This window comes from Schistocerca serialis, chromosome 7 (genome assembly GCF_023864345.2).
Source record: "Schistocerca serialis cubense isolate TAMUIC-IGC-003099 chromosome 7, iqSchSeri2.2, whole genome shotgun sequence".
In the NCBI taxonomy this organism is placed as follows: domain Eukaryota; kingdom Metazoa; phylum Arthropoda; class Insecta; order Orthoptera; family Acrididae; genus Schistocerca; species Schistocerca serialis.
The window spans coordinates 404,399,517-404,421,094 of record NC_064644.1 but is presented as its reverse complement, the minus strand read 5'-3'; positions in this window follow the sequence as shown (position 1 = coordinate 404,421,094).

Sequence of the window (21,578 nt, the reverse complement as noted above, 5' to 3'; positions counted from 1 at the left end):
ACGGTCCAGCGCGCAGTTACGATTCAGGGAGAAATTCTCCACCACGTGACCGACAAGAACGAAACTATGGAATCTACCGACATGATGACAGACGATATGATCGTAACGACAGACCTGAACTGCATCAGAACTGGCGGGATTCAAACAGGGTAGGGCCCTCTCAACAAGGTGAATTTGTAGAAGTTAGGTCTCCAAATCCCAATAACGACGTGCGCCAACAAAGAGACAATAGTCAATGACTCACACCGCTGGCAGCCACAAAACGTACTTACGAAACTGACGACGCAGCTGCCGTAGCTAGTAATTACGAAAAAATGTAAGACATTAGGGACACCTTACTCCAGGAACACGACGTAAAACATAACAACACTGCATATCCTGTGATTCACATTACAGTAAATGACGTAAAATTTACGGCAGTACTTGACTCTGGCAGTCCTATTTCAGTAATTAGTGAAACAGCCTTCAGCAAATGCAACAAATCGAACGATTGCCCCACACTTCCGTTGCGTAAGATTAAATTACAAGGTGCAATCTTTGGAAAAAGTGTAGATGTACGCCAACAAACCAACTTAGAATTCTTTTGCCAAAGCCACAGCTTCTCTATGAACTTTCTTATTGTTCCATTATTGTCGACGGAAATTATATTGGGAGTAGACTTTTTGAATGAATACAAAGCTATCTTAAACTTTCACGATGCTGAAATAAGTTTAGAGAAGGAAGGTAAGTCAATAGCTTTGAAATTTGAAGATTGGCTCTCAAACCATGACGAAGAAATTAATCAGCTTTACTTCCTGTTAGACAACAGTTCGGAATTTTCGACGGAACTTGACACTAACAATCACTCTGCAAGTACTGACAGGGATGATATCGACGGCGCATTTGATACTAATGAGTTAATTCAGAATAAAATTCAAAGAATTGAGAATTGTAATGACACTGATAGGCAGGACCTTTTTGAGATTTTACAAGCACATTCCACAGATTTTACTCACAAAACAGGAACAATCAAGGGATTTCAATACCAATTTCGTGTTCGTGAGCATACTAAATTTTGTGTTAGACCATACGTAATTCCGGCACATTATAGCGACCATGTTAGAACAGAAATACAATCTATGCTTGACGAGGGCATTATTGAGCCTGCAGTAAGCTCATACAACAATCCATTACATGTTGTTGAGAAGAAAAATGGATCGATCAGGCATGTCTTAGATTCGAGATAAATCAATACTATCATCATTCCTGAAACAGACAGGCCGCAAACGTTGGAAGAACTTCTTCAAAATTGTAATGGTGTAAAAGTGTTGTCTTCTATTGATCTCTGATCCAGCTTTTATCAGATCGCACTTCATCCAGAATGTAGAAAATACACAGCTTTTCTTTGTTTCGGCGTTTGTTATCAATTTCGGAAACTTCCTTTTGGTTTGAACATTTCTTTGGCAGCGTTCATTCGCGGGCTAAATTCCATATTACCTGATTTCTTAAAACGTCACATCACCTTATATGTGGATGATATTCTAATAGCAGAAGCCTCATGGGAACAACATAATCGCATCCTCAACAGTTTGTTACGTACTTTTGCAGAATCTGGAATTACAGTTAACTTGGAAAAGTCTGAATTCGGTAGGACAAAGGTGACGTTTTTGGAACATATTATTTCTTCTGAAGGCATTCAGCCGGATCCTGAAAAGTTAGAAGCAATCAGAGCCATTCCAGTTCCATCCACACAAAAAACAAGTCTGCAGTTTTCTAGGTCTCGGAAATTTTTACCGTCGTTTTCTGAATATGCAAATTCAAGTTACACGAAAACTTAGTTCTCTCACTGGAAAAAATACTATTTGGAACTGGGACGAAGAAGCACAGTTGCAATTCAATTCTTTGAAAGAATCGCTACTTAACACGCCAATAGTAGCTCATCCAGATCTGTCACATGATTTCTGCCTTAGCACGGATTCTTCTTAAGTCGGTCTTGGTGCCCATTTATTTCAAGAAGCCAGAGAAAATGACACTACTGTTAAGAAAACAGTTGCTTTTGCTAGCCGAGTGCTAACAAAATCTGAAAAAAATTATTCCGTTACTGAATTAGAAGCTTTAGCTATCGTTTGGGCATTTAACAAATTCCGTTTCTTTCTTTCTGGTAAGCACGTAAAAGTATACAGTGATCATCGTGCATTACAATTTCTTATGTCTTCAAAATTAAATCATGATAGGTTAAAACGTTGAGCATTGTTTCTGCAAGAATTCCACTTCACAATAGTCTACAATTCCCGGCAAGGAGAACATTGTTGCGGACGCACTGTCACGCGCACCGGCTGGGCTTGAGAAAAGTAACACAGAAGGCAACCTCGAGAAAAATTTCAGTATTCTTTACATTCAGAAAGTCGCCTTTGAAAACTTCATCACCACATCTTTAAAGGACATTGCTCATGAACAAGATAAAGATCCGATTTGGAAAGACATCAAGAGCAAATGGCATGAAAAGACACACACACAGATTCGGCATTATTATCTGGTTAGAAACAACATACTCTTCAAACGCTGCACTGTTGATGACAAGCTATGGGTACTTTGCATTCCAGACGATTTTGTTAATAAGCTCATTTGGTACATTCATTTCAGCTACGCACATTTTGGTCTACGAAAATGTTATCATATTCTTCGAACGACTTGTTATTTTAACAATATGGAAAAGAGAATTCGAAGATTCTTGTCTATTTGTAAACTTTGTCAAAAAGCTAAACCATCTACTATCTCACATCGTGCTCCGTTGTTTCCTACAATTCCTTCTAAATTAAAAGAATTTGCTGCTGTTGATCTCTTGGGACCCCTTGTCAAAACATCGAATGGATTTTCGTACGTTCTAGTCGCTGTTGAACTTACTTCAAAATTTGTTTCTTTCACTCCGTTACGTAAAGCCACTGGACGGTCTGTATCCAACGCCTTTGTCAATAATTTCTTACGTGAAGCTGGACACGTTAGTAAAGTCATTTCAGATAATGGACCGCAATTCAGATCTGCTGTTTGGTCACGCACGCTTTGGAACCATAAAATGAAACCTGTTTTTATTTCATTGTACTCACCACATTGCAATCCGTCTGAACGGATTATGAAAGAAATCAATAAGCTTTGCAAACTTTATTGTCACAGAAAGCATCAGCATTGGGACAGATATTTACACTTATTTCAAAATGTGCTGAATGAAATGCCTCATGATTCCACTGCTTTACCACCTACTCTTGTACTGAAGAATGAAGAACCACCGAACAGAATCAGAGAGCTTGTACCTTTCCCGAATACACGTAAACTTCGACACAAAGACATAATTGATTTGGCTCTTAAAAATATAAAATCTGCAGCAGACAAAAGGAGAAAACTACACGGTCAAGCAAATGCAAAGAAATTTTATATTGGTCAGAAAGTTCTCATTAAAGCTCATTCATTGTCACATAAGAAGAAACATTTAAGTCACAAATTCTTTCTAGTTTACAATGGACCATACAGAATCCGACGTATACCACATGATAATTGCGTTGAAGTTGAAACTCTGCGTACTATGAAGAGTAAAGGTTTACACCACATTTCACATGTAAAACCATTTATTGAGAGATAATCTGCTTTTTAACTTAGTCTTTGGTATAAAACTTTTCACTTCACATTACTAGTATGCTTTTTCAGACTTAGAAACTGTTAACATGCAACAATGTTTTGAAGTTAACTATCCAGTCTAGAACCTAGGGAACATATTTAGACAGTAATTACGAATGCATTGTTATAGTGAACAGACGACACAGTGTTATTGTGTGTGTGTACATTCTTGCTTGTTAGTTGCACGATTACGTAACGACTATAAGGCTTACACACTTAGAACATATACTGGTACTGTTAATAAGATTTTAATGCAACATTTTGGTTTACTTGAAAATACATTCTGGATTTAAAGTACTTTCTGAGCCATACCAGATGACACAGTGGTTAGTATATTTGACAGCTACACGATTATATCACGACGCTACTAATATGTGACACAATTTACATTGTTGCTTTTGCAGTGTATCTGTTTTATATCTGCACAGTTTTTCTAAATTATTCTGGAAAGTAAAACATGTTTTAGTAGTACCTTTTGTGGTGTAGCTACAATGAGATAGCCTTTTCTGTAGCACAACAATACGTTACATTATAGTACTTTCTTGGTCATGGTAAGGTATGTAATAACTACGATATCTATACGCAAAGCATTTCACTTTCGTTTATGATGTAAGTACGTTGACTTCAGCAGAACTTTGCTTACAGAGGACGATAACTACGACACTTCCACAGAATTATCTTACAGCAAGATGCACATTTAGCGCTACAGGACACGCATTTGAGTGATTAATTTTGTACTTAAACCATTTATTTTTCAAGATTTTTCAATTACAAAGAAAGTTTTCCGTGATACATTTCATTCCATTGCTGTAATCTGTAACACCGAATTTAACTGACAGAGACAAACAGCTTTTTTTTTTTTTTTTTTTTCTACGTTAGTGACAGATGTTTACGCAATTACACAGCTGGATAACTTCACGCTTATGAAATTGTATTTTGTCTGGTGATACTATGAGAGCTTTGAATGATGTATTTGGTATGGGATCATGAATTTAAAGTATGTTTGAGATAGATGACACTATTGAAATGAGCAGAGAATTTTTTTTAGGTTTTGAAATTATTGGAGGAAGCTACAGCGATTTTGAGAATTGACTGAGATGTTAGGATATTATTACGACGACGATGTGTATTATGCTGTTGAGATATGTTTATGATCAAGAAGACGATGCTACCGTATATGAGGAACTTGATTATGCTACGTATTTCTTATGATGAAATATTGAAGACGTGTCAACGAATATGTGCATGTATAATAAGGTAAGGAATAATGAGTAGTGGTTAGGGACTCTGGCTTTGTGAAAAAGGATGTTGGAAACCAAGAATCGTACTTTAAGAGTTATGAAATGTGTGTAAATGCGTGAACGTATTACAATGCCGGCGAGAATTTTTTGGACACTGTTATATTTATAGGATTTTGTTTCTACACATTTGTAACGCAAATTCTCGACCTGTGAAATTTTTATATGAGACTGTCACTGTAGTGCAAACTGGTGTCGTAAATATTTCGGTAAGAAAGTTAAGTGAGCACCTTCACCTAATGCATTGTGGGCACCCAGCTGCGCGACAGTCACCTGGAAAAAAGCCATTAGTGTGTGCCTTTCAGAGGCACAGGTGGAGAAAAAAAAGAGGCCATTATCCTCACTATTGACATTCCTTTGTAGAAAGCATCGCAAATACGACACACTCAAACTGTGGAGCTCTTAATTTACGGTATTTACTAAAATGCCTAATGAAATGATGAGAAACATTTTACATCTATTGTCTTTCTAGTTGAGAGATTGCTCATTTTGTTTAATATCTGGTTTCCAGCTGTGTTGCAGCATTGGCTTTATAAAATAAAATTAAGTGCATTTGCTAATGTGAACACTTTCTGCCAACAGATCTATTAAATAATAACTTTATGATCCATGTTCTTCGAAAAAGGAGCACTTGGAACAGAAAGAACAATAAGAAGGGATTAATAACAGTAACTGCATACATAATTTTATTTTCAACTACTTGGTAATTTTTTTGGTAGAGTAGGTTATCGTGATGCATCACTCTAGGGTTAAGATGTGAGATAGGTATTAAACATGGCCATTTTTACTGTAATATTTTTTCCGCTTGAGCTTTGTCATGTTTAGATATAAGTTATAGCATTTGCTGCTGCTGTTTGCCAGGCATAGTGCTACTAAATTTCACTTTGTATTACTCTGTTAAGCCAGCTTTACTACTGATTTATTTTTCTTTTTGCTGCACATTGGCTCATATTAGTGATAATGTTGCATTTTCTTTGCTAACTTATATATATTGCTGCTTGCTTTGCCAGTTTACATTTTTTTTTGTCATTGCTGCTTGTATTAATTGTTTTGTGCTGCTGCATTTCATGTGCTGTTGCATTAGTTTATGCATCTGAGCTCAGTAGATTTAAGTTAGCTTAAGAGGGGGTAGACTATATAAGAGAACGAGTTGCGATGAATTGGAAGAAATGCATTGAGAAGTTATACGAAAAAAGTACAGAAAGCAGTAGGACTTTTTGGAAATAATGAAGAACGAAGGGAAATCTCCAAGAAGTAAAGAAAGTTTTGTTTGCAAAATACTGCAGTAAAACAAACCCTGTCCTTTCCTTGTGTTATCACACTATGTGTTTGTGTACCCTTGGGTAGTTGTGTTCTTCCTGTCTTTATGTGTTTGACGAGAGTTACGTTGTAGAATTTTTCTGATATGTTATTTTCTTTGTAAAGATGTTTAGACATTATTAATTCTGTTCTGTTTCAATGCTCTTGTGTGAAATTAATGTTTCGAAAACTATTCTCATTATTTTATATATTTACTTATGTCATAATTCCTGTAACACTGATGTATATGTTTATTTCTATTCTTTTGTAAATGTTATCTGTATTGTTATGTTCTTTAATGATGTATTTTGTACCTTTGTTATAGTATTCTTATATTATAAAATTGTAATTGACACCAGTTCATCAAATTAAGTAACTTGTAAGTTACATTTCACTGCACATGTTTCTGTTGGTCATAGTATATGGACAATATGTGAGAAGTAGGGACTGATAGTGTTTGCACGTGTATTAATAATTCAGCAAGGGACTGGTTAACAGCATTGCTTGTTCTAAGGACAATTAAAAAAAAAGGACTTTGTGAGTGCACAAGTGGTGGCTTATGGACTTGCTATATTCTCCGCAAGACTCTTCGATAGTGATTGTGCACCTGCACTGTCGCAACAGATGGCTGCTGGCCGTCTCTACATGGACTACAGTGGGTCTGCATCTTTGATGGCCCGCCAATACCATTATTTCTACAAGGACTGCAGTGGGTCTGCACCTTTGGTGGCCCACCAATACCGTAATCTCTACCAGGACTACAGTGGGTCTGCTCTGTGATGACCTACCTACCAATATTCTTCAAAACTTCGACTGACTCTGCTGTGGGTTTGCTCTGTTCTGGCCCATTACCTGTCTGCATGTCAAGAGTCAGCACTGTCTTTCTGTTGAAAGGACAACACTATTTCTTCAAGACTGCATGGAAATCCACTACTTCCGTGTGCATTCTCTTTTACTGCTCAGACTTTGAGAAAAACACTGCTATTTTACTGAGATGAACGATCAGGACTGTCTTTATGGACTGTGAGAAAATTTTAGCTTTTGACCAACATTGTATCAATAACTGTGTGCATTTGATCTCTTTGTTATTGTAATTATGAAAATTTTTTCAAATCTGTATTGGCCACTGCCCAAAACAATTTGTAAAATTTTTTGTAGGGAGCATGGGGGCTATGTAAGTAGGCTGTTTAGGTTTTTTTAATGGTAACGCCACGTAGCGCTCTGTTTGAAAATCACTGGCTGTGCTGTGTGCAGTCTGTGGCTGGGTGGCATTGTTGGAATTTGCCATTGTAGTGTTGGGCAGTTGGCTGTTAACAGCGCGTAGCGTTGCACAGTTGGAGGTGAGCCGCCAGCAGTGGTGGATTTGGGAAGTGAGATGGCGCATTTTTGAGAGCCGATGATCTGGACAGAGACAGTAACTTTGGAAGACTGGATGTCATGAACTGATATATATATAATATGACTTTTGAACAATATTAAGGTAAGTACATTGTTTTTTCTCTATCAAAATCTTTCATTTGCTAACTATGCCTATCAGTAGTTAGTGCCTTCAGTAGTTAGAATCTTTTATTTAGCTGGCAGTAGTGGCGCTCGCTGTATTGCAGTAGCTTGAGTAACGAAGATTTTTGTGAGGTAAGTGATTTGTGAAAGGTATAGTTTAATGTTAGTCAGGGACATTCTTTTGTAGGGATTATTGAAAGTCAGATTCCGTTGCGCTAAAAATATTGTGTTTCAGTTTAAACACAGTCTTGTGCAATTTTTCTAAAGGGGCGTTTCAGTGTGAACTCAAGAACATCCCACAGAGGCCTATTGAGGGAACTAGGGGTATTTACTGCCGGTTCTGAATATAATTAATTTTCTCATTAAATGTATATCTATTTTTCAAAACAATAACTAAGTCCATGGAGTCAGTACTAGAAATAAAAATAACCTTCACAACGGTTTATAGTCTCTTACTTTGGTCCATAAAGGTGCCAGTTATTCGGGAACATCTATTTTCAGTACCTTACCAGCAGCCATGAAAAGTTTAATCACTATTAAAGTTCAGTTTAGGAAGAGCCTAAAGTAATTTTTGGTGGCCACCTCCCACGCCATTGATGAATTTCTTATAAAACCAACTAATGTGTATATGTTAATAATAATATCAAATAAAGTGACTGTTAGTACAATATGACTTCTGTACAAATTCAGTGTAGTAATGCAATCACTGTAAGTAAGTGTTATAAAACGACTTTTCTATTAGATGATGCCTGGCTACATACAGCCTAAGAATTATCATGTGAACCTCAGTTTAATGGACATTTACATGTTTTGTGACAAGCTACTTATCAGCGATTAAATGAAAATCTGTTTAAGACTTTGTTGAGTTATGTCACAACCATGAGGACCATTGACTTGGGATTTGTGGACGGTAAATTAGCATTTTTGTGTTTCTTTGTAAATATTCATTCTCTTCGCTTCTTTTTCTGACATGTTTTACATCTTGAAGGATCTCTTCATTACAGATATATTGGAATGAATATTATATGTCATTTAATCTAATATGATCGTCATTCAGTGAACAAGTACGTTTGTGTGGACTCCTGTCAGCTTTGAGAATTATACATTCTTAACTCAATGAATTTATCTGTTTTCCTTTTAGTCGTCAGGATGTTCCTTTAGAGTGTGTTATTTGATACGTTTTATGATGTAAAACTTTTTTGGGGAAAAGAATGAAGCGTATAAATTAGAATTCCATGTATCGCACAAGTACGTAGTTCTTCTCACATATCACTACGTTTGTACGATTTCCCTACATAGTTACTGTTAGTTCCAAACAGTTCCCCAGAGCTCGAGAAAAGCAAAGAGCAGAGAAGGTTATACGGGTAAGCGTAAGTGACCCGGCAACCAGGGTGGGCAATACTTGCAACATCCCCACACATGTTCGATTCGTAGGCCAGTAGCGATCAAGCAAAACGGTGGGCAGCAGTGGGCGTCCTTGTTGGCTTCTGTTTGCTGTGACATCTTTGGTATTCTGACAGGATCTACCGTACCAGAGAGGGACTATCCTGCGGAAATGCGTTGATGGAAGTCAAACATTGCGTACCGGGGGAATCACGCAAACGGTCTCTCATTTGTGCCAAAGAGTGGAGGGCGCTATTTTCAGCTCTTCGTTGGTGAAATTTATATATATTCCCAGATACACACTGATTTCAATACGTTAAAGATAAATAAAAAAATAATGAAAAGTAAAACTGATAATCTAACTGAAGTGTAAAGTATATTTACAACAACACAAATTGAAAATGAAAACACAGATCGGTACAAAATATTACTGTCTAACGTGTTAGGAATTCATTAAGTTTATATGTCAGCTCAGGGTTATAGATGTGACGCCAACATGGATTTTGATTAGCTTAGCTCCACTTCAGTACATAAAGCGAAATCTGGTGCTTTCAACAGTGGAGTTGCTCTCATCACGGGAAATGTTTGAGATAAAGCAATTAAAACAATTTATGAGAGCATCTGAGGCATGGTACATGTCACTGAGGAGTTAAAGTAGGATAACCCAAGTAATAAGAAGTTTTCTGATCATAATAGAGAAAAATAACAGTAAGCATAAGGGAGCTGTTTTACGGGATTAAATCACCGCTTATTGCACCTTAATAATTACTTCACCTTTGCTTATTATTACATTCATGGATACTCAACATTGCCGCACGGTGTCAGGCGACTTGTCACCGTCCGCGCGGCTCCCACCTCCCACTCCCACCGGGCCTCCCCCCCCCCCCCCCCCCCCCCCCGTCGGCGGTGGCTCGAGTCCTCCCTCGAGCATGGGTGTGTGGTGTGTCATCTTTAGCGTAAGTTAGATAAAGTAGTGTGTAAGCTTAGGGACCGATGACCTAAGTAGTTTCCTCCCGTAAGACCTTACCACTCTACATTGTTAGGAAAATACCAATAATGTAAAACCCAGTTTCATCTGTTCGTACATGACGTCCACAACGCGGAATACAGCAGCACACAGGTTGATCTCGCGTGTTTTGAATTCAGGTAGACTCTTCTGGCCGTTAAAACTGCCACACTAGGAGGAACGGAAAATATCTAAAGTTTAGTTATGCTGTGTATACGGCACTGTAGAACGAATACATAAAATCTGAAGTTGATTTGGAGGTATACAGAGCCGCCACCTCGGGCAGAAACAGTGACTTTTGCCCTGCTGCGTATCGAATCGGACTGAGACTGGCCGACAGATAAGGGTTGTTATTTCACGCGAATTAACCTCTAAGGCAACGTTAACGACTCGAAGAGGCTGGCCAGTGGTGCCAAATCATTCTCTTGGCAACACAAGTACTGATGTTTTCTGGGGGTGAGATATCTGAAGAACATGCTGGGCAGAGCGATAGTCGAACACCGTCTATATTGGTGTAGATCAGGACAGCAAGGGAAACATACGGTCTTGCGTTATTTTGTTGAAAGATAACGTTACAGGTGCCTCGAAGACAGGGCACAGCCACCAGTCTCTTAACAGGTAGGACATGTAATGCTGGCTTGCCATATTACCATCTACGCAAAGCAGAAGTGATCGCATTGCGTACCCGATGACACCCAAAGCCAATATGTCAGAAGCTGGTTTGTACGACGATGGAAAATGCAACGATGGCAACGTTCATTCTCCTCGGCACCTTTGCACATGGATACATCTGTCGTGTTGCTGTATGCAGACCTGGAACTCGTCCGCAAAGACAACGTTGTTACGCAACCATTTTATCCAGACTGTCCCGTAATCTACCTGAAATCGGTAAGAAAGGGTGAAAGCAACTTGAAATTAAACCCCTCAGTTAATGAAATATGAATCAGTACCAGTGACTGCCCATTCTGAACTACTTAGATTACAGTCTACATATACACTGAAGAGCCAAATAACTGGTACATCTGCCTAATACCGTGTAGGGCCCCCGCGAGCACGCAGAAGTGCCGCAAAATGACATGGCATAGACCCAACTAATTCCTGAAGTAGTGCTGGAGGGAATTGACTCTATTAATCTTGCAGGGTTGTCCATAAATCCGTAAGAGTACGAAGGGGTGGATTCTCTTCTGAACAACACGTTGCAAGGCATCCCAGATATGCTCAATAATGTTCGTGGTTCAAATGGCTCTGAGCACTATGGGACTCAACTTCTGAGGTCATTAGTCCCCTAAAACTTAGAACTAGTTAAACCTAACTAACCTAAGGACATTACACACATCCATGCCAGAGGCAGGATTCGAACCTGCGACCGTAGTGGTCTCGCGGTTCCAGACTGCAGCGCCTAGAACCGCACGGCCACTTCGGCCGGCAATGTTCGTGTCTGGGGAGTGTGGTGGCCAGTAGAAGTGTTTAATACCAAAAGCGTATTCCTGGAGCCATTCTGTAGCTGTTCTGGACTTGTGGGGTCGCATTGTCCTGCTGGAATTGCCCAAGTCCGTCGGAATACACAGTGGACATGAATGGATCCTTACGTACGTGTCACCTGTCAGAGACGTATCTAGACGTATCAGGGTCCCATATAAATCCAACTGCATCATTACAGAGCCTCCACCAGCTTGAATAGTCCCTGCTGACATGCAGGGCCCATGGATTCATGAGGTTGTCTGCATACCCGTGCACGTGCATCCGCTTGATACAATTTGAAACGGGACTCGTCCGACGAGGCTTCATGTTTCCAGTCTTCAACAGTCCAGTGTCAGTTTTGACAGGTGCAGGCCAGGCGTAAAGCTTTGTGTAGTGCAGTCATCAAGGATACACAAGTGGGCCTTCGGCTCTGAAAGCTCATATCGATTATGTTTCGTTGAATGGTTCGCACGTTGACACTTGTTGATGGCCCAGCATTGAAATCTGCAGCAAACTCTGGAAGGGTTGCACTTCTGTCAAGTTCACGACTTCTCTCAGGCGTCGTTCGTCCCTTTTTGCAGAATTTTTTTCCGGCCGCAGTGATACCGGAGATTTGATGTTTTACCGGATTCCTGAAATTCACGGTACACTCGTGAAATGCCCGTACGGGAAAATCCCCAGTTCATCGCTACCTCTGAAATGCTGTGTCCCGTCGCTCGTGCGCCGACTATAACACCACGTTCAAACTCACTTAAATCTCGATAATCTGCCATTGTAGCAGCAATAACCAATACAACCACTACGCCGGACGCTTGTCTTACATAGGCGTTGCCGACCGCAGGTCCGTATTCTGCCCATTTACGTATTTCTGTGTTTGAACGCGCATGCCTACACCAGTTTCTTTGGCGCTTCAGTGTATAAGGAAAAGTGCCCGTTTATTTGTTTGTAATTCATACGAATCAACAGTTTTATTCCGACATTAATGAAATTTTACACACATTATCTTCAAGAAAAGGGGAAGATCACTGGCTACATAAGACTTCGTAGTGTGACTTGAAACATATATGTATTTAATATATAAAGAAAAAAGTTTGTTACCAAAAATCTGTAAAATTTGTTGGCCGATTTTCTTCAGATTTCTACAATATCCCCTAATGAATATTTGGTCGGAGATAGCGTGTATATTTTTTAATATACAGAATGTATAAATTTATATTTATATACAATATATAAAGGACAAGCATTGTTACCGATAATCTCGAAAAGTACTTGACCAATTAACTTCAAAGTTCTTGTCCGAAATACGTCAAATTTCTACATTCAGATGAAACAATGAAGAAAATTAATGAAAAATTAAATGTCTAACAAAAGAAATATAGCGTGGTAAGCTGACTGTAATTCCTGTTGTCAGAATAAATCACAGTGGCTATATGTCTTTAATTTGTAAATTAAAAAGGAAACGAAACACATCATGTGATGTAGTTGTTGTTACTAAACTTTTAGGCTGAAATTGGTGTATATCTGTAAAAATCAGAACCGTAAGCCTATAACGTGATTTTCATAAATGCCGCAGATAAAGATGTATTCCTTCGTCGTATTCCGTAGTCATCCAGCGTTTGAAATATGCCCTTTGATTTAAAGCGATTGCGGTCTCCCATGTAGTTCGCATTTGCTATGAACAAGGCAAAAGGACAGTCAATTTGTGTGACAGAGATTAAACATCCAGGGCAATATCGGACACTGCAGCTAGTTTTCTACGTTAAACTGGAAGCACAGTTAAATGAGATTTCGTTATTGAAGCAAATTGGACTCCGTGGAAGACTTGGGGCCATCAACTGCAGGTAGTCAATCCCCCACCCCAATTCGCAGAAAAGCCACTCGCCCCCCTGCGAGGGGAGTCACCAGTCAGGTATTAGAGTAGTGCCGGGTTGAATTGACGCTGCCCTGTAGCCGATCGAGTAAAATCACGCAGTGCAAATTACATTTCCAGGATGTGCGTGGTGGACAGTTTTCAGCGAGCTGTGTGGTCAGGAAATACGTGCCGATTAATGGCAGACTCCGAAAAGAACTACCTTCGTAGAGAGAAACAATAGGCAGTCAAAATTCGCCGAAAAATACGGGCTGTTAAGACAACATTTTGGAAAAGGGAACGGGAACAGAAAGTTTAGGACCCCTTTGAAGATCGTGGGAGGCTGACACCTCGCCCAGGTGCCCCGAAACAAAATTGTTAATGTAAAATAACTACCACTGACTCTGCGAGTGCGACTGTGCTTACTGAAGTCTTTCCGGATTGGCTAGTGCATGGGAGCAGACAGCGAGGGAGTAAGTTGAGCACATTTTGTGGCGCCAAGACTAATAAGTTTCTTTAACTAGTTAACCAGCTGAAACGCAAGTATGGGAGGGAGACCAGCGTTCTTTAAGACAATTTCTCACTGGTTGGCAATCACAATAATTATTATTCAGCCAATCACAAATCACGCATTGCTGAAAACCGCAGAGCACAGTGTTTCCGTTGTTGGAAGTGTTCTACAGGAAGTTACGTGATGGACAGATTTCTTTCCTTGACAGACTTCACTTCTAGACTATTCCTCCAGGCTCGACTGTCTTTCATCCAGCCTAGATGAACTAAGATGCAGACAGAGGGGAGCAGTTGGTTTAGAGCAGTTGACGGATTTTACAAGCATGTCAGCCAACACTTGCAGATTGTGAGAATGGTGAGGTCCATTCGCAATAGTGAAGCAAACTGCGGGTAAAGAGGAATAATTCGTAATGACGTTCGGTAATTTCAGTCTTCATTACGAAGGCTTGTTTTGCAATTAGATGTGCAACAAGCTGTCAATCCTGGCAACAGATGCACATACATATCCTTCTGTTGCATCTTCCGTATCTGCACACTAACTTTTGGCAATCACGTTACGCCTTCCGCAACTGTAGATGGTTTGTCCAGAAATTCGGTCACTTGCTTCACATTCCAGATTTCTTGTTCAGACTTGCCAAGGAATTAGCATATTACTTTCAACAATCGTGAAACTATGTATTCGTTGTGAATTTAATTACGTATGCAGGTGGTCCATTGATCGTGACCGGGCCAAATATCTCACGAAATAAGCATCAAATGAAAAAACTACAAAGAACAAAGTTGTCTAGCTTGAAGGGGGAAACCAGATGGCGCTATGGTTGGCCCACTAGATGGGGCTGCCATAGGTCAAACGGGTATCAACTGCGTTTTTTTTATATAGGAACCCCCATTTTTATTACATATTCGTGTAGTACGTAAACAAATATGAATGCTTTAGTTGGACCACTTTTTCGCTTTGTGATAGGTGGGGCTGTAATAGTCACAAACATATGGCTCACAATTGTAGACGAACAGTGATAACAGGTAGTTTTTTTAAAATTAAAATACAGAACGTAGGTACGTTTGAACATTTTATTTCGGTTGTTCCAATGTGATACATGTAGCTTTGTGAACTTATCATTTTTGAGAACGCATGCTGTTACAGCGTTATTACCTGTAAATACCACATTAATGCAATAAATGATCAAAATGATGTCCGTCAACCTCAATGCATTTGGCAATACGTGACACGACATTCCTCTCAATAGCGAGCAGTTCGCCTTGCGTAATGTTCGCACATGCATTGACAATGCGCCAACGCATGTTGTCAGGTGTTGTCGGTGGATCACGATAGCCAATATCCTTCAACTATCCCCACAGAAAAAAATTCAGGGACGTCAGATCCGGTGAACGTGCGGGCCATGGTATGGTGCTTCGACGACCAAAGCACCTGTCATGAAATATGCTATTCAATACCGCTTCAACCGCACGCGATCTATGTGCCGGACATCCATCATGTTGGAAGTACATCACCATTCTGTCATGCAGTGAAACATCTTGTAGTAACATCGGTAGAACATTACGTAGGAAATCAGCATACATTGCACCATTTAGATCGCCATAGATAAAATGGGGGCCAATTATCCTTCCTCCCATAACGCCTCACCACACATTAATCCGCCAATGTCGCTGATGTTCCACTTGTCGCAGCCATCGAGGATTTTCCGTTGCCCAATAGTCAATAGTGGATATTATGCCAGTTTACGTTAACGCTGCTGGTGAATGACGCTTCGTCGCTAAATAGAACGCGTGCAAAAAATCTGTCATCGTCCCGTAATTTCTCTGGTGCCCAGTGGCAGAACTGTACACGACGTTCAAAGTCGTCGCCATGCAATTCCTGGTGCATAGAAATATGGTACGGGTGCAATCGATGTTGATGTAGCATTCTCAACACCGACTTTTTTGAGATTCCCGATTCTCCCGCAATTTGTATGCTACTGATGTGCGGATTAGCCGCGACAGCAGCTAAAACACCTACTTGGGCATCGTCATTTGTTGCAGGTTCGTGGTTGACGTATCACATGTGGCTGAACACTTCCTGTTTCCTTAAATAACGTAACTATCCAGCGAACGGTCCGGGCACTTAGATGATGTCGTCCAGTATACCGAGCAGCATACATAGCACACGCCCATTGGGCATTTTGATCACAATAGCCATAAATCAACACGATATCGACCTATTCCGCAATTGGTAAACGGTCCATTTTAACACGGGTAATGTATCACGAAGCAAATACCGTCCGCACTGGCGGAATGTTACTTGATACAACGTACTTATTCGTTTGTGACTATTACAGCGCCATCTATCACAAAGCAAAAAAAGTGGTCCGACTAAAACATTCATATTTCTTTACGTACTACACAAATATGTAACAAAAATGGGGGTTTCTATTTTTAAAAAAACGCAGTTGACATCCGCTTGACCTATGGCAGCGCCATCTAGCGGGACAACCATAGCGCCATCTGGTAGCCCCCCGCAAGCTAGACGAGTTTCGTTCTTTATAGTCTTTTCGTTTGATGCTTATTTCGTGAGATATTTGGCCCGATCACTATCGATGGACCATCCAGTATGTGTAGTAAACTAATTTCACTTAGATGCTTGTCTCATTTCGTAATTAGATGAATTCCTTTATAATCTTTTATATACATGATGATGTACTTATCTCAAGGCCAATTTAAGATATTTAGTTACGGATTCTAATCACAGTACTCCACCCACACTTTCACGACAGGACTTAAGCATTCAGCGTGGTGCGGCTCGTGTGTCCAGCATTGTTGGATGCAGCACTGCGGACACACCTCTCTCCATGCTACCACGTCACTGGAAGCTACAACAATTCACACGTTCTGACAGTCTGTGCTGCACCAGATGTTGTCGCACTGTCCGTGTGGATACCTCATATAGTAAAGAAGCTCATTTCTAGACTCAAACCGACGCTCCTGCACGATCCTGCAGGACCTAGGGTGTATGGAAGGACTCGATCCTCTGGTCCAACTGACTGGAAATGATTATGTTCGGCTACTTGGAGATCATTTTAAGCCACTCATGGACTTCATTTTTATGGTTAACAATGTGCCATATCACGGAGCCACAACTGTTCGAGACTAGTTTGAAGAGCATTGTGTACAGTTTGAGCGAATGGTTTGGCCATGCAGATCGCCGGACGTGAATCCCATCGGAAACGTAAGGGACATAATCGAGAGGTCAGTTCGTGCCCAAAATCATGTACCAGCAACAGTTTCGCAATCGTGGATGGCTGTAGAAGCAACATCGTTCAGTATTTCTGCCGGAGTCTCATGTCCATCCCACGTTAAGTTTCTGCACTAAACCGGGCAAAACGAGGTCCGACATGATATTAAGAGATATCACAATATTTTTGTCACCTCAGTGTAGCACTTCCACCTTCTTATACGGGTCACAACTCGATCTTCTCGCAGACAACTGGCATTCAAATGAGATTTCTAAATAAACACTCTGCCTAGTGATCTTTCCCTTTATGCAGAACATAGATGGCGTTACTTCTACGATCTATGTGGGGTCGCCCTAAAACGCTTAACATTGGCATGTCGAGCCGTGTAGTAAGCTTTCTTCCAATTGTGCACCCGTTGCATGCTCTTTTCATTGTGTTGGAAATGTAATGGCCAGTTGTGTAGTTCCGTCGTTGGCAGCAAACGAATATTTAGTGCACCGCATTTCACCTGCAGCGGAGCGACGATACGTACTAAGTTTTACATGTAAGTCATTCGGAAACCTCCGAGCAAAACGGACAAAACTGACATGGATGTGACAATAATTTCTGTGTTATGTGAGGAGGAAGACTATAAACTTATATGTGTAAACGCTGGTGTCCTAGGAAAGAACGGCGGTGCGGTGATCTTCCCACAGTGAGACTTAACAACAAAACTGGAAACAAATATCTTGAATATAACAGGCCCAAAAGAATTACGAGGTACGAGATTTTGACTGCCTTGCCCGGTTGTTGGAGACGACGCTTTTCCTTTAAAAACCTGTTTCATTCAGTCTGGAACCACGCGACCACTACGGTCGCAGGTTCGAATCCTGCCTCGGGCATGGATGTGTGTGGTGTCCTTAGGTTAGTTAGGTTTAAGTAGCTCTAAGTTCTAGCGGACTGATGACCTCAGAAGTTTAGTCCCATAGTGCTCAGAGCCGTTTGAACCATTTTGAACCTATTTGATGAGACCCTATCCTGGTACACAATTGGATGATGAAATGAAAAAAGTATAACGTAACAGACATGACAAAGCCCAAACAGTTTGAGAAAACGCTTTTGCAATATTGAGCCAAAAATTTAGAATTTAATTTTGCATCGTCTCTCTCGGTCAGGAACATGTAACGATCGTGGTTTTTGCCACTTGTGTATTGCACGATTTTCTGACACACGATATAGTGTTGACTGACAGTGAAGAGACTGAAATGATACAATTACGTGACCTTCCTCATAGACGAGACAATTTCGTAAATAATGCTGTCCAGATACGGGAGAAATTCAAACATTTTTCCAATTCCCCGCAAGGTAATTTAAAAAAAATGGTTCAAATGGCTCTGAGCAGTATGGGACTTAACATCTGAGGTCATCAGTCCCCTAGACTTAGAACTACTTAAACCTAACTAACCTAAGGACATCACACACATCCATGCCCGAGGCAGGATTCGAACCTGCGACCGTAGCGGTCGCGCAGTTCCAGACTGAAGCGTCTAGAAACGCTCGGACACTCAGGCCGGCTCAAGGTAGTTTAGTGCGGCAAAGAGACCTGGTAAGCAGGAGATGTTGTCGAAGAGAAAATAAGTAGTAAAAAATAGGATAACAGGCATGTAGTCATAAAAATAAAATCCTAATTCTCCGTTTTACAAAATAAATAATAATGTAATTGGAAGAGATGGATATGTTTTGTTTACTCCCACTTCCTTGGCAATTTCTTGCCAAATGTTCCTTTTTCTGGTACAATTCGTATGATGTTCATTTTGAAGGTCATATAACTCTGGATGTTCACTTATACCTGCAACTATCTTTTCCTTCTCTGACGCCATTTTAGTAAACAATCTTTCGTTTATAGTAAGAAAACAAATAAAAAATGAAATGTTGTTTGGCTAGGGCCTCCCGTTGGGTAGTCCGTTCACCTGGTGCATTTATTTTGATGTGAAGCCACTTCAGCGACGTGCGTGTCGATGGGGATGATATGATGATGAAGACAACACAACACCCAGTCCCTGAGCGGAGAAAATCTCCGACCCAGCCGGGAATTGAACCCGGGCCCCTTTACACAGCATTCGGCCACGCTGACCACTTTTTTTAAAAATCTCATTTTGTTCTATATTGTTCGTTGCTTCAGTACGGAACCGCGCTGGTGCTACGGTTGCAGGTTCGAATCCTGCCTCGGGCATGGATGTGTGTGATGTCCTTAGGTTAGTTAGGTTTAAGTTGTTCAAAGTCTAAGGGACTGGTGACCTCATATGTTAAGTCCCATGGTGCTCAGAGCCAATTATCGGTCGTTGAAATTGTTCGGGGCGGACGCCCGATGGCAGCCGTTCAGGTTGTTTGTGGATCCGTTCACTCTGTTTTTTTTTTTTATTACAGAGGGTAACTAACCCTTTGAGCGAACACGCTGAGCTACCATGCCGGTACCACTCAGCTATCGAGGCGGACATCATTTCAAAAGAGTTCCGAGTTGAATGACGTGCAGTGTCGCGACACTTGCAAAAACGCACTATGCGACAACGGAGCTACGCGACGTGTGCTAGTCGGTCAGCTGGTCAACTTCGCATCGCAGCGCTGCACCACGGAGTTGCTCTGCAGTGCAGTACGCTCTATCTCTTACGATTACATAAAAACAATATCTGGTCTGCTGCAGCGCCGTTCCACTCAGTGTTGTTTTACCTTAACGTGACTGGCTACAGAATATCGGACCAGCTGTGTGATTGGATTGAAGAGTTAGCAGCCCACAGATCTACGCTCCTCGAAATCACTAGGGAGGGACCTCAGAAAGTGAAAATAGTTCAAGCATACCAAAAAAAGGTACTGTAGTATCGTCACTCTTGGCGGAATAGATAAGTGCCCAGATGGACGGCGTCAGAACGTGCATTGAGCTATTCATTTTGTTTGTAAATAAGTTTGTGCTACCAGTCACGATTTTATTTTATTTATATTTTACACGTCGCGTTTCGGGATACGAGTTCTGTTTCAAAGTGTACATTTCTTTGGTTCAAATGGCTCAAATGGCTCTGAGCACTATGGGACTCAACTTCTGAGGTCATCAGTCACCTAGAACTTAGAACTACTAAAACCTAACTAACCTAAGGACATCACACACATCCATGCCCGAGGCAGGATTCGAACGTGCGACCGTAGCGGTCGCTCGGCTCCAGACTGCTGCGCCTAGAACTGCACAGCCACTCCGGCCGGCGTACTTTTTCATATTCGAAATTGTGAAACACTTCTCTTCTACTGGACGCTCCTTGCTATCCATGTTTTGGGAGGACATAGAATGGAACCAAACAAGGAAAAAAAATCTATATATTTTGTCTCCTCTTTCGCACGACCAATTGATAACTTCATTTGCAGATGCGTACCACGCTCGAACTCTTACAGGAGACGACGAACTGTCGCGATTAATGAGTATAACGGGCAAGGCGCACTACATCAGTAATATGTCGCTAAGCTGAGAATTTGGGCCTGACGGGAAGCGTGCTAAGACAGTCCGTGCAGTTGCTATGACGACTGTTTGCGTATGTGTTGTGTACATAGTTCCGTGTAGTCAGCGCGTACACAACTTTCCCACTAGAGCGCGCCCCGCTAAGCACAACAGTGCAGGCGCAGCGCTCGTCCGTCTCCGCACTACGAGATGGCGATGCCATAGAGACAGACCAAATTCTGCTTCGGGGATCCGCGTATTAATATGTAAGGCAGCCAATGAGATTGCTGCTAACGTAAAACCTTTTCTCCTCGCGGATCACACTCGCACAGTGATACATGAACGCGTGAGGTATTATAACGAGTGTACAGACCTCCGACTGGTCAGTCTGCATTTGTCTGCAACAGTCTGTACGAGTTCTACATTTGTATGTACCAGTCTGTAGTCAAGTTTCAGTCTGCGCCCAATAAGATTAACATATTCCTGTACACATCTATGAAGATAAATGTATAGACACTTTTGTCAAGTATCAGAGATATATGTGAGAATAAGATTAAAGTACCAATACCAAAGGAACTTCAGACTGTCAATTGTAAGTAGCATCCAGAACCAAGTTAAGTAATTTTTATGCTTGTTATTATTTTAATAAATGTGTGTGAAAATTAATCAAGTTCTGTTTAAAATTGGTCACCATCAATCTGCTACTCTAAGCATGCAAGTGGCATTTCCATCGTCTGACATAACGGCAGAAGATAAACACGCCACGATAAGACCACGAAACATATTGCTGACACTCGCCTACTTCGTTAGATCGACAAGTCAAATAATCTGATGGTGTGTGTACTGAAGGTCTTACAGTACGCACACCACAGGATGGCACAGTGGTCAGCTCATCTGCCGAGTAAACAGGAGACCTGGGTTCGAATCATGGCCT